We start from the raw sequence: 15,826 nt of genomic DNA on the forward strand, positions 1-15,826 counted from the left end.
CTCTCTTAGGTCGTGATTACCAGTTGTCTGCCGATTCTCCTCTGTTTTAACCTGACCTTCCTGCTTATCCTGGCCGAGGTGCTTGTCTTTAATGTTAGCTACTCATGCTTTGTCTCAAGCTGTCTCTCTCATCACTCTGGCAGACGCCCGCATAGTGCGGGCTTTCAAGGCAATGGGCTGCCGGTTGTCCGACGCATGTGCGTGTTGCATTGCATGCACTTCCTGCATTTGCCTCACTCCTCATCACGTAATTGAAGCATGCTATATCTGGTCTGTATCTTTATGTTTTCTATTCTCATTTCTGGTGACGGTGGTATTTTGCTGCGTCGGCGGCATTCACTCTATCTCTTGGGGGGCTATCGCTCCGGTCACCCGGTCATGTCTGTATTCTATCCTTCTCTCATCTATCAGATTGATTTTATAGTGGTCCGTAAGCCTGTTATCTCCATATTTTGTAACATCGAACCAGCCTGGCTAGTTGCAGTGGTTGTTTATCCGTGATGTCAACTATCATACCATATTACATTATATTATAGCCTACGTTCATTCATTCATCCATTCATTCATTTACTCATTCATCACCATGTTCTACTCTCTCCCTTAGGTCACGATTCCGGCTCCCTACCTACTGTCATAATCTAAGTTTTCAGCGCTCTCCTGACCAAGGTGCATCTATCAATCAAATCATAACGCTCTACTGCCTCTCTGCTCTCAGAGCATCTGCGCCATCGCCCGTTAACATAGCATCATCATCATCATCTTCATAGTCATCATCACAGGGCTCCAGCCTCTGCCGGGCCGCCGCCCATAGCTTAAGCCTCCACTTCTCCTGACCAAGGTCACGGTTCTGGCTCTCCACCTACTCCCGTCACAATCTAAGTTCACAGCGCTCTCCTGCCCAAGGTGCATCTCTCAAGCATAACCTACCGCCGTGCTGTCTCTGTTCTCAGCGCATCCGCGCCGTGTCTTCTTGCATAGCCAAAGATACCGACATTATCATCATCACCATCATCACAGGCTTCATGCCTCGGCTAGACTGCCGCCCATAGCTTAAGCCTCAGAACATCCCTATCATTTATAATCTCATTTAATCTATCATCATTCGTCTTCCAACCTATCACCTATCACCCATCATCATTGTCATCATTGTCATCATTGTCATCATTGTCATCATTATCATCATTATCATCATCATCATCACCTATCGTCCTTCATTTTCCGTCTATCAATCAATCATCTAACTAACTTTTCATGTCTTTCAGATGGTGTCTCCTTGTAAGCTGTAGGTGAGTTCACTTCTAATCTCTATTTTTGGGGCAGGCTACGCCCGCCTCCATCTCCGCTGGAGGATATGCCGTCCTACCCTGGAGTTCAACGCGAAGACGGGAACCTTCGCCAAACAGATTCATGCATTTTATATCAAGTGTAAATTGTTCGCCAAACGGATTCATGCATTTTTGTATCATGTCTATTATTCAATAAATGTTAATAACGTTCAATTGCCTCTCGAGTCTTCATGGTAGAAATGGGAGCTTGCGTAAATTCTACCAGGGAGACTCGAATTTCTCGGCTGTCAAACTTACTAGGCTAACCATCCAATCTCCCTTTTGACAGATCATACATGCGTCATCATTGCCCAGGATCGTCAACCAATCACAACGCGAGATTGGGGATTTCCCCGTTACACATCACTCAGGCATCGTTCCCTCTCAGCCAATGGATCGCATTCACGTTTGTTTAAAAATCAGTCACTCATTCTGATCTCTGCTTTCCAGTTAAGCCGACTTTGAAGCCACCACCACCCCTCCGTCCACCGTCACCAGTGGTTCCCGTCTGTTAGGGGGCAGGCTACGCCCGCCTCCATCTCCGCTGGAGGATATGCCGTCCTACCCTGGAGTTCAACGCGAAGACGGGAACCTTCGCCAAACAGATTCATGCATTTTATATCAAGTGTAAATTGTTCGCCAAACGGATTCATGCATTTTTGTATCATGTCTATTATTCAATAAATGTTAATAACGTTCAATTGCCTCTCGAGTCTTCATGGTAGAAATGGGAGCTTGCGTAAATTCTACCAGGGAGACTCGAATTTCTCGGCTGTCAAACTTACTAGGCTAACCATCCAATCTCCCTTTTGACAGATCATACATGCGTCATCATTGCCCAGGATCGTCAACCAATCACAACGCGAGATTGGGGATTTCCCCGTTACACATCACTCAGGCATCGTTCCCTCTCAGCCAATGGATCGCATTCACGTTTGTTTAAAAATCAGTCACTCATTCTGATCTCTGCTTTCCAGTTAAGCCGACTTTGAAGCCACCACCACCCCTCCGTCCACCGTCACCAGTGGTTCCCGTCTGTTAGGGGGCAGGCTACGCCCGCCTCCATCTCCGCTGGAGGATATGCCGTCCTACCCTGGAGTTCAACGCGAAGACGGGAACCTTCGCCAAACAGATTCATGCATTTTATATCAAGTGTAAATTGTTCGCCAAACGGATTCATGCATTTTTGTATCATGTCTATTATTCAATAAATGTTAATAACGTTCAATTGCCTCTCGAGTCTTCATGGTAGAATTAGGTCATCCAACAAAGTAGATGATCAAATATTCAGAGAAATAATTTGACAACCCACAGCTTTCAGATTCATCTCTCTCTCTCTCATTACCCTATAGTTAAGGAGTCTTTGTGACTGTGCCAGCTTGAGTGATGTCACATTGGATTAATGCAAAGATATCAATTGAGTAGTAAGTCCTGTCGACAATACAAATAACCTGATTCTGCTGTTGTCTTCTTTTGATCTTCCATAGAATTGTAGTAATCCCTTGTAGTATTATTTCCCAGTACTACCCTCTTGTAGTATTGACCTCATGATAAAAGCCTGCTGGTTGGATTTTGCTGTAATATAAATTAGGGAATGGTTTGGGGAGATGTGTTGTGTATTCTTTCAAGTTACCATAATACCAACAGCAGTTAGAGACCACATTTTCATAGCAATTTCCCACTTGCAGCTTCTGGCTGAAAGCCCCAAATGAGTTTCACAAACAATGAAATACTTGCCTTAACAAAAATCTGACTTAACGTGCCAGTGGATACATTCACAATTTGCAATAATGCATCTAGAAAGCCAGTTCACATATCCAATTAACTGAACATATGACATCAATCCAAAAAGAATGTATTTTTTATTGGTGCAAGTAAGTTAGTAAGTAAACCACTACAGTCACAGCCGATACATTTCAAGCACAAGGACAAAGGTCATTTCTCCAGAGTGCTATTGACCCAGCTTGATAGTATAGGCCTACTGTATGTCTGTGATCAAGAGGGTGTTTACTCCATGTTAACCAAAACCTTTTTGTGTGAAGGGAAGGTAGCCTAATAAACTAGTGCCACCCGCTGGCGGTCAATTTTCTCACATTTAGTCTGGTTTATCAGGCCAAAGGGAAGGAGCAGGGGGAAGCACTTGTGTTGAACTTGTGTGTGTGGGGAGCTTCTGTGTGCGTGTGTGTGTGTGTGTGTGTGTGTGTGTGTGTGTGTGTGTGTGTGTGTGTGTGTGTGTGCGTGTGTGTGTTTATGCACATGTGTATGTTAGAATGACAGGGAGAGTGTGAGTATGTTTGTGTATGTTGTATGGCTGTTGGGGATTGCCCTGAGTGTGAGCGTGTGTGAGGCAAGCAGTCCACACTTAATGCGTTTCTGGCTTTGAAGTCGGCACCCATAAATGCAATATTAATCTGAAGATGGCCCACATCATGATCACATTGCACACCAGGCCCCCCTGGGGCTCCTGGTTGCCACGGGCAACAGCGTGTTTGTATTCACCAGGGGTATCCTAGCGAGGGATACATACTGTAGAGATATATCTCCCACAGTAAACTTACTTTTGTCGAGCTAGGAATCAGAGTATGTGATTTTAATTGTACATTTTCAACTTTCATATGATAATATATTATTTCATTATTTGATCATGTCATGAATAAACTAATATAGGGCTGTCGCGGTTAGGGAATTCCTCATGCTGTGTTCCATTGCGTCTCAACAGCACGGTGTGTGGTGATACCGCACCAATTCAAAGTCAATGGGGGCGCGAAAATGTAATTAGAAGATATTCATCATTAGCACTGATTATTGTTTGTTACAAATGTAACCAGTAGCAGATAAACTGCTTGTTTTTCTTGACTACCCCACTTGGGGGCGCTACCCCAAGACCACAACACAGACCCAAAAGGCTTCACAGGTTCGAATGTTTGTAAGAATGAAGACGAGAGGTGTACAAATACCAGAGGTGGAAAGAGTACAGAAAATCTGTACTCAAGTAAAAGTATCTTTACATTGCCTACATCTCAAGTAAAAGTAAAAGTACCTATCTAAAAATCTACTCAAGTAAAAGTAAAAAGTACTCAACTTAAAATGTAATTTGAGTAAAAGTACTTATTTAATTATTGTGAGGAAAGCTAATGATAATTAAATGTTTCTTTTTCTTGAATATCGTCCTCATATCCTCTATATCTTGCTTGGCACAAGCCACCATCCAATACATTGATCCAAGATAGTAAAATAGTGGAAATGCTGTGTGCCATCCTGCATAACCTTTCATTTCCGGCAGATTGTGGCATTATTTTGCATGCCATTTTGTCTATTTTTTTTACTCAGTACTCAGGCCAGGTTCCAGTGTAACTGAGTAAAGTACTTGGGTCAAAATGTACGTAAGTACAAGTAAAAGTATTAATTTTAAAAACTACTTAAAAAGTACAAAGTACTCATAAAAGCTGCTCAAGAACAATACTTGAGTAAATGTAATTAGTTACAAGGCAGATCAGAGGGAAGGGGCAAGGGACATCAGAGGCTCGGAATGACAATTAAAAAAAAAAAAAAATGGCGTTGTGTCGGAATGGCGATTGCCCCCCCTCCTCTTCAGCCAGCTCAGCGAGAAGGCGCTCACCAACGAATGACATAGGCCCATTGCGTTGGTTACGGCAAGATGCAGATTGTGGCCAAAACAGTTTAGCCAGGTCCACTGAAGTTTTCTCACTGCTGCCACGATTTTTGCCCTGTTGTCCATTGTTATACACGCCAAGTTGTTCTCATCAAGTGACCACATCTCGAACATGCTGTGGAGAGCCTCTGCGATGTTATCCGCTGTGTCGTTCTGGGGCATGAAAAGTGTCCAGACAGCGTGATTGTAGAGTACACTCACTTGACAAGAAGTGGACCGTGACGGTCATGTATGGCGTCATGTTGATGTTCGACCACATATCTGTGGTGGCAGAGAAAAAAAATCAACTTTCTTGAGCTCACACTGAACGGCAGGCCTGGCTGTGCTATACGCCTTGGGTACAGCCGTTTCCGAATAGTAGGTCTTGTCTGGCAGCTGGTATTGCCGGTCAAATTTACTGAAAGGGACCATCTCATCCACCAGGTACCTTGTCACGGTTACGTGGCGCTATTCCGACATGTCGCTATTCCGACGTTAATGTCTATTGTCGGAATACCGACACGTTTTCCACCGTCCGCCGCTATTCCTACATGCCGCTATTCCGACATTTTTAAAAAAAATAGCCTATAGGCCTATATTGAACCATTCTGAGAATGCTGCCACTCTACTGTGTAGCGCTGTCATCAGGGCAGCCGACGTTTCCCTCCATATCCATATAAGGCTCTTAAATCTAAATGAGCTATCCACACGGGTGTGGTGCTGAAATCAGCGATGTAAGACACTTTCCCACGTTACTCCTTTGAAAAGATAAACTTTGTTGCCTACATTCCAAGTTACTCAATCGAATTATATCGCAACAATGTAAGGCCTACCAAAACATCCAGCGACATGATGGAGCACACAACCCTTGTCCTTATTTTGAAGTTCCAGAGAGAAGAGCCGTTGTCGTGTCCAAACCGAGGCAAAACAAAAGCAAACTGTGAGAAATTCCAAAAGGCAAGTCTTACGGTAGGGACACATAGACCCGAATTTGCGAACTTCATTCCTATGAGAGAGGCGAAGGCAAGCGATGGCAAGTGAAAGCAAGCGAACAGGGGCGAAGCGAAGCGAAGTTATTAAAGAAAGTTTAATGTTATGCAAATGAGGAGCGAATTCGCCTGCCGCGGCCCAATCAAATCAACAACATAACTGTTCCATTCCATTTGATTCGCCGCGACGACCTGATGACGGTTGGATTTCGCCTCTCTTCGCTTCGCCTGCTTCGCCTCCTATGGTCCCTACCGTTACAAATCCAGACATAAATTTAGGCTACAATAGGCCTATTAATCTGAAGTCGGGTCCCGCCTCTAATTCCCCGTTTTGCACATGCCATAGCCTACACTCAATCCATCTCATTGAAATGACTTGTTCATCCACCGCCGGTTCCACGGAGAGAACCCAACTCTCAGCGGCCTTTCAGGGCTGAAGGAAGGTGGTGACAAATTGAGAACTCACGCACTCACTGATTACATTGATTTCAGGTGCCAGCGAGAGAAGGGAGGAAGGTGATTGGGCCAATAGGATGGGTGTGGGGTTTTTTATGTGCAGGTGCTAAGATGGACGGTGACACACCGGAGAGAGAGCGAGACGCACGGCCGCATCGTTGGGAAGTTGGTGGATGAGGACGCTCACCAACGAAGAGTTAAGTGCCCACGCCTGGCCGCCATAGCCTTCACTAGAAGCAAGCCCCCTACCCGCGGTGCATGCCGCTTTCAGGTCTCTCTCACCCTCTCGCTCTATCGCTGCAGCTGGCACAGCCGACTCGCGGTGTCTCACTGGACAGACGACAGAGCGTGAATGGACTGGTTGTATTCAAACACACACACATGCACACAGGACTATGTTCTCAAATGGAAAATAAATATTTGAATGAAATGACTTTGGTGTCTTGGTGTTTTCTGGTGTGTACAATGTTCCTCGGGGGAGTTGGTAATAAGAGGGGGTGCCGCTTTCAAACGCGCACCTCCCACCTGTGACATATTTTAAATTTAAATTTAAATAATTAATATGTTTTTTAAATAATGAGACTTAAATCCTGAGACTTTCTTATACAAAAAGCACCAACTTGGGCGCATAACTACAGAACTTTGTAAATTGAATGGATGACTTTCTGCCACAGTCTGACGTGCATGGGACATAGCCCATATCGGTTCATTTGTGATGCGTGAACAGTCGGTCTAGCCTACCTGTAAAATGACACCCCCTTCTGCTGTAATATTACTTATTATAGGCTATTACGCCCTTGCAATAGAGAGAGAACTCAATCAGCCTTGTGTTACACATGGTTTTCTTCCAATGTTGGCAATTACGCTGCGTGCGCGTGTGTAGCCGTGGAGGGGCTCCCGTATTTGGGTATGTAGCCGTCGCCTGTCATATGGCATAGCTAGATTTTTATTGCACAGGTGCTCAGGCAACGATGCGTTTCGAATCGCGCACGACTCTTTTTTTCGTGTCACGTGTTTTCAAGTTGGACACTGCGAGTCGAAGCGAGTTGGTGTGTGGAAAAAAGTAGGCTTAAATAGCAGTGTTGCCTCGGGACCCTCCGTTATGCCAATTTTTTTGTTTGTTGCCATATTGCATTAGACATAATAAGTAACCTAAAAGTCAAGTTCTGTGTGCATCATACCAGAGCTCTATGTCGGCAACGTTGTTGCTTTAACAGTTTGCCTGCAGGATATCGGACCAGCGCAGCAGGGGAAAATAGGCTTCAGTTTGGTGTTCTTATTTCGGACCAGCGCAGCAGGGGAAAATAGGCTTCAGTTTGGTGTTCTTATTTCCTCATAATATCTTAAGTGGTCGACATAGTCCATATTAAATAGGCTACATTAAATAGACTACATTAATAGACAGTTGTGTGTGCTTTTGCCAATTTCAATGGCACACCGCTCACATGCCATGTGAAAACCCGCTCAAATTATATTTTACAAATAAATTGCTGCGTGCCAGTAAGCCCAATCGCCTTGTTGGTGTCGAGACTCATGCATATTCCCTGCTGCAATATAAAAAATAGTCCGTGTGAATGTCATCATGAAGCAATGATGCGTGGGGATGAAAAGTGTCGGAATAGCGGCAGTCGGAATAGCGACATGTCGGAATAGCGGGCTGTCGGAATAGCGGTATGTCGGAATAGCGATTGCACCCCCCTTGTCACAGCATCCGTAAGGCCCCGGTGTCGCTTGCTTCCCGTTGCATACTTGGCAACCTCGCAAAAGCTTCAGCAACTCCCAGCTGGCGGCTCGCACCTGCTGCTGCCTGGCTCTGAGGGGATCGAATGGGCGGTGGTGGTCTCACCTCAACAGCGCCATGGTAACTTGCCAGGTGAGACTGTAGGTAGGAAGTGTTGCCACTTGTAAGAACCCAAAATGTAATATCTGCCCATAACGTAATAATTTGGGCCCATTTGAAACATAATAAACCCCATAACGTAACACTTCTCTACCCATAACGTGATAACATTCGGCTTAATAACGTAATAAGTTATTACGTTATTGGCCGAGGTTTTCAGATAGGTATGTAGCACAGATGACTTCAGTGTTTGCAATGCACATTACTATTGATAATAGTAAAACTAAAATTGAGAATACTGTATGTGTTTGTCATTATTATAATAACTAAAAACGTAGTAGTGTGACCATTTGATTTCATACATAGGAAATGCAGAGGATAACAGATTAAAATATCCAGTTACTGATATGTGTTGTGAGACGAAATACTGGAGGTGAGACGAAATATGAACAGTCATCTGGGTCATCTGTGCTACATATACCTCTGAATAACCTGCCCATAATGTAGGCTAATAATGCTGGCAGACAGCAGATTTACTCAACCCTCTCCTAAACAGGAGATGAATGTAAAAAGTAGGAAAAAAGGAAGTTGTCAAGTTTTTTTAAGTTATTGTAAGGCAAATAATGTAACGAACTGCCAAATACCTCAGAATATTATATTATATTAAGAGAATGTTATTACATTATTGGTAAAGTAATAATATGACTATGTTATATATGGCTTTATTACATTTCAAATGGGCAAAAATTATTATGGTACTGGAAGTTATTAGCATCGTTATTACATTATTAAAGCTTTTTGTAGTGTAAGGCCAATAACGTAATAACCTGCCCATAACGTAATAACTTCTTACATTATGGGCAGAATATTATTACGTTATGGATGAAATTATTACCTTATGGGCTTTATTACGTTTCAAATGGGCCCAAATTATTATATTATGGGCAGTTTTGGGTTCTTACACCCCTCTTAACCTGTAGTCTAATAGCTTAGCTCCAAAATATAAAGGAATCGTTCAGTTTGTGATACAAGCATGAAAATTGGTACATAATAGCCAAAGGCATTCCAAAAAGAAATGGATATGGAGCCATCGTGAATTTTCAACATGGTGGCCATGGCAGATATTTTTCAAAATGGCCGCCAGCAACAATAGTTTTATTGGATATTATATATTTTAGACATATTTACCATTCATACCACTTGGTAAATGTAATATGGATAATTGAAAAGTTGTCATGAATATTCAAGATGGCTGCCATTTTCAAGATGGCCCCTGTCACTTGTATGATTTATCTGATATAGGTGATATTGGTGTGAAATCAGTCATTTTTCATGATGCAGAATTCTAATTTGGAACTTTGGAATTAACCAGAAGCATCCTTTTATCTCATTCTATACTTGGTATACAATATAGTATCACTGTTTCATTCAAAATGGCAGCCCATGTCAGATAGTCATACAATAGTGGAGTCTGTTAAGGGTTTTTACCATTACGGAACGGACAAAAGCACTTTGCATGGTGTTTCCTTAGGGTATATGCTGTAATTCTAGCCTAGGAGTCCTCCGAAACTTTCTATTATGTCATATACAATATGTCATGTTGTGTAATGCATTACATTGTTATTACATGACATTATACTTAGCTGACAATGTTAATATAGCCTAGTCCCGAACTCAGCAGAGATGAAAGGGCAGTGGTAGTCTGCTTGACCAGATTGATGAAAAGTAAAAAAAAATGTACATAGTAGTGGTGTGCATTGGCACTGCCCTCACGATTCGATAGCGATTCCATTCCATTGTACAATGCATTGCAATGCATTACATTTCTATTGAAAGCAAAGTAAATGTTTCATCAGTCATGATGAGGCAATACAAGTAGTCAGTTACTGAGAAACATTTTTTTGGCTGTTTTCTGTATAAGTCTTGCAGTTTTCAATGCTTTGAAGTGCTTTTATTTAATGTAACATTCATTTGCTTCTGAAATATCCACGGAAGTAATTGAAACTTTAAAAAATGTCTGCATCGAATATGGAACTTGCTGCATTGAATTGAATTTTCCATGCCCCGCATTACATTGCATTACCGAATCGATTATTGTAGTACATAGTGTGAAGTCTGTGCTGACATGCTTGACAGCAAATGTACCATTGTGAACGACTTGAGAAGATTCTTGGTATGAATTCCAATGAACATTTCCCACACTAAAACTATGGTGAGAATAGACGACTGCTGCTAATGCTTGCTCAGCATCTGAATGGGGAAGTGTCAGTGCAGGATGATGTCCAAGGTAGCAGGTTCTCCATCCTCTATTTTCCATAACAGATATTTTTTATTTGTATGAGAGAGGGTAAAAGACAGGACCTCTCCATATGTATGAAGAACCCATAAGATCACCTAATTCGACATTCTCACAAGTAGCACTGTGCATATATTGAGTGCATTTCAGCCAACTTCAGAATGGCATTACAGAGATATTACTCAATATAGTGTACATGTAGGCAACAATATGTCTTCAGTTCAAATTAAATGGAATGTATTCTAAGTAGGTGTTGAGTAAGTAGGCAGGGTTCAATTGCAAACAAGTCCTCACCTACTAAGTGTGTCACAAGTTACATTACAGTTAGTCAGTGAGTACTTCAATTGCTACTTCAAAACTGACAGCTGATGGACAACATGTGCCATTCTCGTATGGTATATACTATAAAAGTAAATCATTACCGGTACTCATTTTCTTGATATGCAAGGCACACAAATAGTCTGGGAGGAAGGATAGTCTACCATATCCCCACCCCCCCCCCCCCAAAAAAAAAAAAAATGCCACATGACTTAACATGAACTTGACATGAATGCCACATGACATAACCTTCAAGATGTTGAGTGGCAACAGTAACAGAACTCATTCCCACTACACTTTTTTGCTTTCTATTGCACATGACATCAGAATGCTCTACATGTTTCAGTTCTATAATTGTACAGTACAGTTCAGTACAGTGCAGTGCAGTGCAGTACAGTACAGTACAGTAGCATACAGTACGGTGCAGTATAGAAAAGTACAGTAGAGTATAGTACAGTACAGGTGCATACAGTACAGTGCAGTACAGTATAGTACAGTAATATACAGTACGGTGCAGTATAGAAAAGTACAGTACAGTACAGTGCAGTAGCATACAGTATAGTACAGTACAGTAGCATACAGTATAGTACAGTACAGTATTTCACATTACAGTACAGTATAATAGAGTATAGTACAGTACAGTAGCATACAGTATAGTACAGTACAGTACAGTACAGTACGGTATTTCACATTACAGTACAGTATAGTAGAGTATAGTACAGTACAGTATAGTACTGGGTCGTAAGGAAGCAACGTTCTAAATTTCACACTGTTTTCAGCTCCGTAACGGTAATGGCCTTTTTCTTGAAAATGGCGGCCATCTTGAATATTCATGGCAACTTTTAAATTATCCATAAGACATTTACCAAGTAGTATGAATGGTAAATATGTCTAAAATGTCATATTATATCCATTACTCGTAAGAAAACTGTTGTTGCTGGCGGCCATTTTGAAAAATGGCTGATATGGCCACCATGTTGAAAATTCACGATGGCTCCATATCCAGTTCTTTTTAGAATGCCTTTGGCTACATGTGTATCAATTTTCATGCTTGTATCACAAACTGAACGATTGTTTTGGTTAGCCGCTGGATTTTTCGTAAGCAGAGCTTACACACCGCCTCATCTAAATCCCCTGGCTCTCCCTTTTTCGTTGGGCTGAAAGCCATAATTTTCCCAAATGGGAGACGTCACATGGGGCTTGGGTACAATTGCTACTGCTGCCATCTTTCGGTTATTGTTGAACTATACTTTCTCGCTGACTAAGCGGGAAAAGGGGCATCATATTTATGTAGGTACATTTGTGTAGAAATGTTTGTTGAACATATATATTTATATACATTTTTATAGGGTCAGCGTAACCCAACACACAAGACAACAAACAAGAAATTTCGACTTCCCTAAGTACTGGAAGCTATGCTAGCAGCACAACAGCGGAACCGAACAGGAATAAACAGCATCGTAGCAGTCTGCCCTTGATGGCAGAGCAATAAAAAATAAACACATCGTGGCAACACTAACAAATAATTCACAAACTACTCTGAGAATGCGTTTTACCTACAGTTTTGTTCACAGCAAATGTGCACACCATGCACATTCTGTGGAAGCTAGTTTATTGTTGATATTGGACGATCGCATACAACGGTAAACATGGATAATAAGGGAATATCCAAAGCCATAAATTGTCTGGACTAGGGAGAGGAATAAAGCAGAGACAAAGGTAGGTGACTGCATTTTATTATATATTGCTACGAGTATGCATAGTTCTACTCTTGTAATATCAGACTGAGGAAGAATGAGACCGCAACAAGCAGCCTGCAGATGCGCGCGCATGTGTGTGCCTTGAACCTATATGCAAAGATGACGGTTCTGCAAGTGCTTCAGCTGGATATCTGTGAGATAAGAAGTATTGAGAAACCTTGGGCCTCATTAATCATCAGTTCGTAGAATGCATTCTAAATTGTGTCCTACGAGTGAAACATAGAATGGTCGCAAGTACAGAATAATCTGGATTTATCAAACGTGCGTTGGCTGCTCCTACGCACACCTCTCCATGATAAGTCCCACACCTTCCAAATCACTGTGCAAGCGCGCATTCGGGTAATTTGCATCCCGAAACGCCTTCAATTAACCATATATGGTATTAAAATACATTCAAATGCCATGTTAATTCGAAGGCGTCACCCTGTTTGGACACACATGAACACACGCGCCACACAAAGTGCTGGCGGGAAGTGCGAAGATGGAAACATTTCCACGGCAGAAGTGGAGGTGCTTTCGACAGGAGGAGGACAGTGTATCAAAATAAGTAAAAGAATGAGATACACGTCGACGAAAGCACTGTAAAATATCACACTATCATACTCAATTGCCATTCAAAGCCAACTGTACCTTGCAGGGTCAATATTATTTGCAATATCATGTTTCCTCCACTCGCACGCATGGTCTGAGGTGTGCGTATATTTAGGCACATTTGTACGTTCAAGTACATGTTCAGAAATTCCACACTTTGCTCAGGAATGATCGCACGCATGCTTTACGCACAGATCTGTGCCTAAGAACGCTTGATAAATGAGGCCCCTTGTCTAAATGACGCGTCCACAGGCTGTAAACACAGCAAACATGCAAACATAAAATGCCGCACCCATACTTGGCCTGGACACGCACCGCGGAGGTCCTCTCGGCACCGCGGTGATTACATTTTGCGGTTACCGCGACAGCCCTAAACTAATATTTACTAGACTTTGACCAATCGTATGGTAAGTTGTGCAGCTCAAGATGTCTATTACTGGAAATTTCTTGTATGAAAGGAATATTTTTATCCAGGGGTAAAGAAAACTTAGAAATTCATGGTAGTGGTAAATGTCAGAGAAAAAGATACAGTACAACTTCTCCAATACAATTAGTCCATCACTAATTATAGGGGACATTCTGTGTCTAATGGAGATGGAGATGCAGCACTAGCGGAGGAACTGAACAGCTTCTTTGACCGCTTTGAAGCTCAGACGCAGCATTCAGGCGTACCACTCCAGCCCCAGCAACAACCCACTCCACACCTTAGCATCCCCCCACCCACTCTGGAGGTTGCGGCAGATGACGTGAAGCGAGTGCTTCGTGCTGTGAACCCGAGGAAAGCAACAGGCCCGGATGGTGTACCAGGAAAGGTGCTCAAGGCATGTGCGGACCAACTAGCACCAGTCTTCACTGACATTTTCAACCTGTCACTGAAACAAGCCACCATCCCAGCCTGCTTGAAATCTGCCACCATCATACCTGTTCCAAAGAAGGCATCTACTACCACCCTCAATGACTTTCGCCCTGTTGCACTCACTCCAGTCATCACCAAGTGCTTTGAAAAACTGGTGCTGAGACATATAAAGCCTGTCACCGCAACCCTAGACCCTCATCAGTTTGCATACCGGGCAAACAGATCCACTGAGGATGCAATAGCCATTGCTCTCCACTCTGCACTGAGTCACCTGGAAAGACAAGGGAGCTATGTCAGGATGCTCTTCATCGATTATAGCTCAGCTTTTAACACCATCATTCCTGACATCCTAATCCCCAAGCTGAGATATCTAGGACTTCCATCATCCACATGCTCCTGGATCAAAGACTTCCTTGTTAATCGTCCCCAACAGGTGAAACTAGGTCACCATCTCTCAACCATCCGCACCCTCAGCACCGGCTCGCCCCAGGGATGTGTGTTGAGCCCACTTCTCTACTCCCTCTACACGTTTGACTGTAGCCCCATCCACCCAGAGAACATCATTGTCAAATTTGCAGATGACACAACAGTGGTGGGGCTGATAACCGAGGGAAAGGAGGAGGCCTACAGGGATGAGGTCCTGAAACTTGGAGAGTGGTGTGCATCCAACAACCTGGCCCTGAACATCTCCAAGACGAAGGAGCTCATCCTGGACTTCCGGCGGAACAAAGATGCTCCTGCCCCCCTGTACATCAATGGTGAACGTGTAGAGCAAGTGAGCTCATTTAAATTCCTAGGTGTACACATCTCCGCTGATCTCTCCTGGTCGACTAACACCTCAGCTCTGGTAAAAAAAAAAAAGGCCCAGCAGCGATTACACTTCCTCAGAGTACTTAAGAAAGAACAGTTAGACTCAAGCTTGCTGGTGACCTTTTACCTTTCCAACATAGAGAGCCTGCAGACCTACACAGTGTCAGTGTGGCACTCAAGTTGCACTGAGGCTGACAGGAAGAGACTGCAGAGGGTGACCAAAACAGCACAAAAAAGCATAGGCTGTCCCCTGCCACCCATACCCACCATGTACAACTCACGCTACGTAAGTATAGCCTGGTTCACACCAGACGGTGTGTGTGTAGCTCTGCTCCGCCAGGGGGCGCCGAAGCTACACACACACCGTCTGGTGTGAACCAGGCTAGCGTAAGTAGAGCCAGGAGTATCATTAAAGATCCCACACATCCTGGCTTCCATCTCTTCACACTGTTGCCCTCTGGCAGGCGCTACAAGGCATTACCAGCCAGAACCAATAGGATGAAGAACAGCTTCTTCCCCAAAGCTGTTACAACAATGAACTCACACTTACTGGACCTATAAAGGACTGTGCACTTTGTAGGGAAGCTAAAATCTCAGTATACTTTGTATAATGACAATAAAGGCTTTCTATTCTATTCTATTCTATTCTATTCTATTCTATTCTATTCTATTCCAACTTAAAAAAAAAACGTACTCTTCCTTTAGTTTCTTGTCAATTTCGCAGTGATCTTTGCTATGAATGAATGAATTGTGTGATTTGGTTCCATGGGCAGGCAAACTCTAAGAGATCTTTATTTTTCCAATAGGATTGGGTGGGACACGAGGATCTCCTGCTGTATCCTTTGCCACGGGCTACTTAATAACTAGTAACCCTGATGGTGAGGAGGCGTTTGAATGGAATCAGAGGGATTTCTCGGATCATGAACATGCAGA

At 43.0% G+C, this 15,826-nt stretch overlaps 1 long non-coding RNA gene across 1 annotated transcript; it reads left to right on the plus strand.

Moving 5' to 3' along the window:
* The first annotated feature begins 278 nt into the window (after positions 1 to 278).
* On the plus strand, positions 279 to 2,553 carry LOC134468450 (uncharacterized). Its single transcript, XR_010038803.1, has 2 exons — positions 279 to 666; positions 1,263 to 2,553. It is a non-coding gene; the product is annotated as an uncharacterized LOC134468450 (long non-coding RNA).
* Positions 2,554 to 15,826: the final 13,273 nt, after the last annotated feature.

This window comes from Engraulis encrasicolus, chromosome 18 (genome assembly GCF_034702125.1).
Source record: "Engraulis encrasicolus isolate BLACKSEA-1 chromosome 18, IST_EnEncr_1.0, whole genome shotgun sequence".
In the NCBI taxonomy this organism is placed as follows: domain Eukaryota; kingdom Metazoa; phylum Chordata; class Actinopteri; order Clupeiformes; family Engraulidae; genus Engraulis; species Engraulis encrasicolus.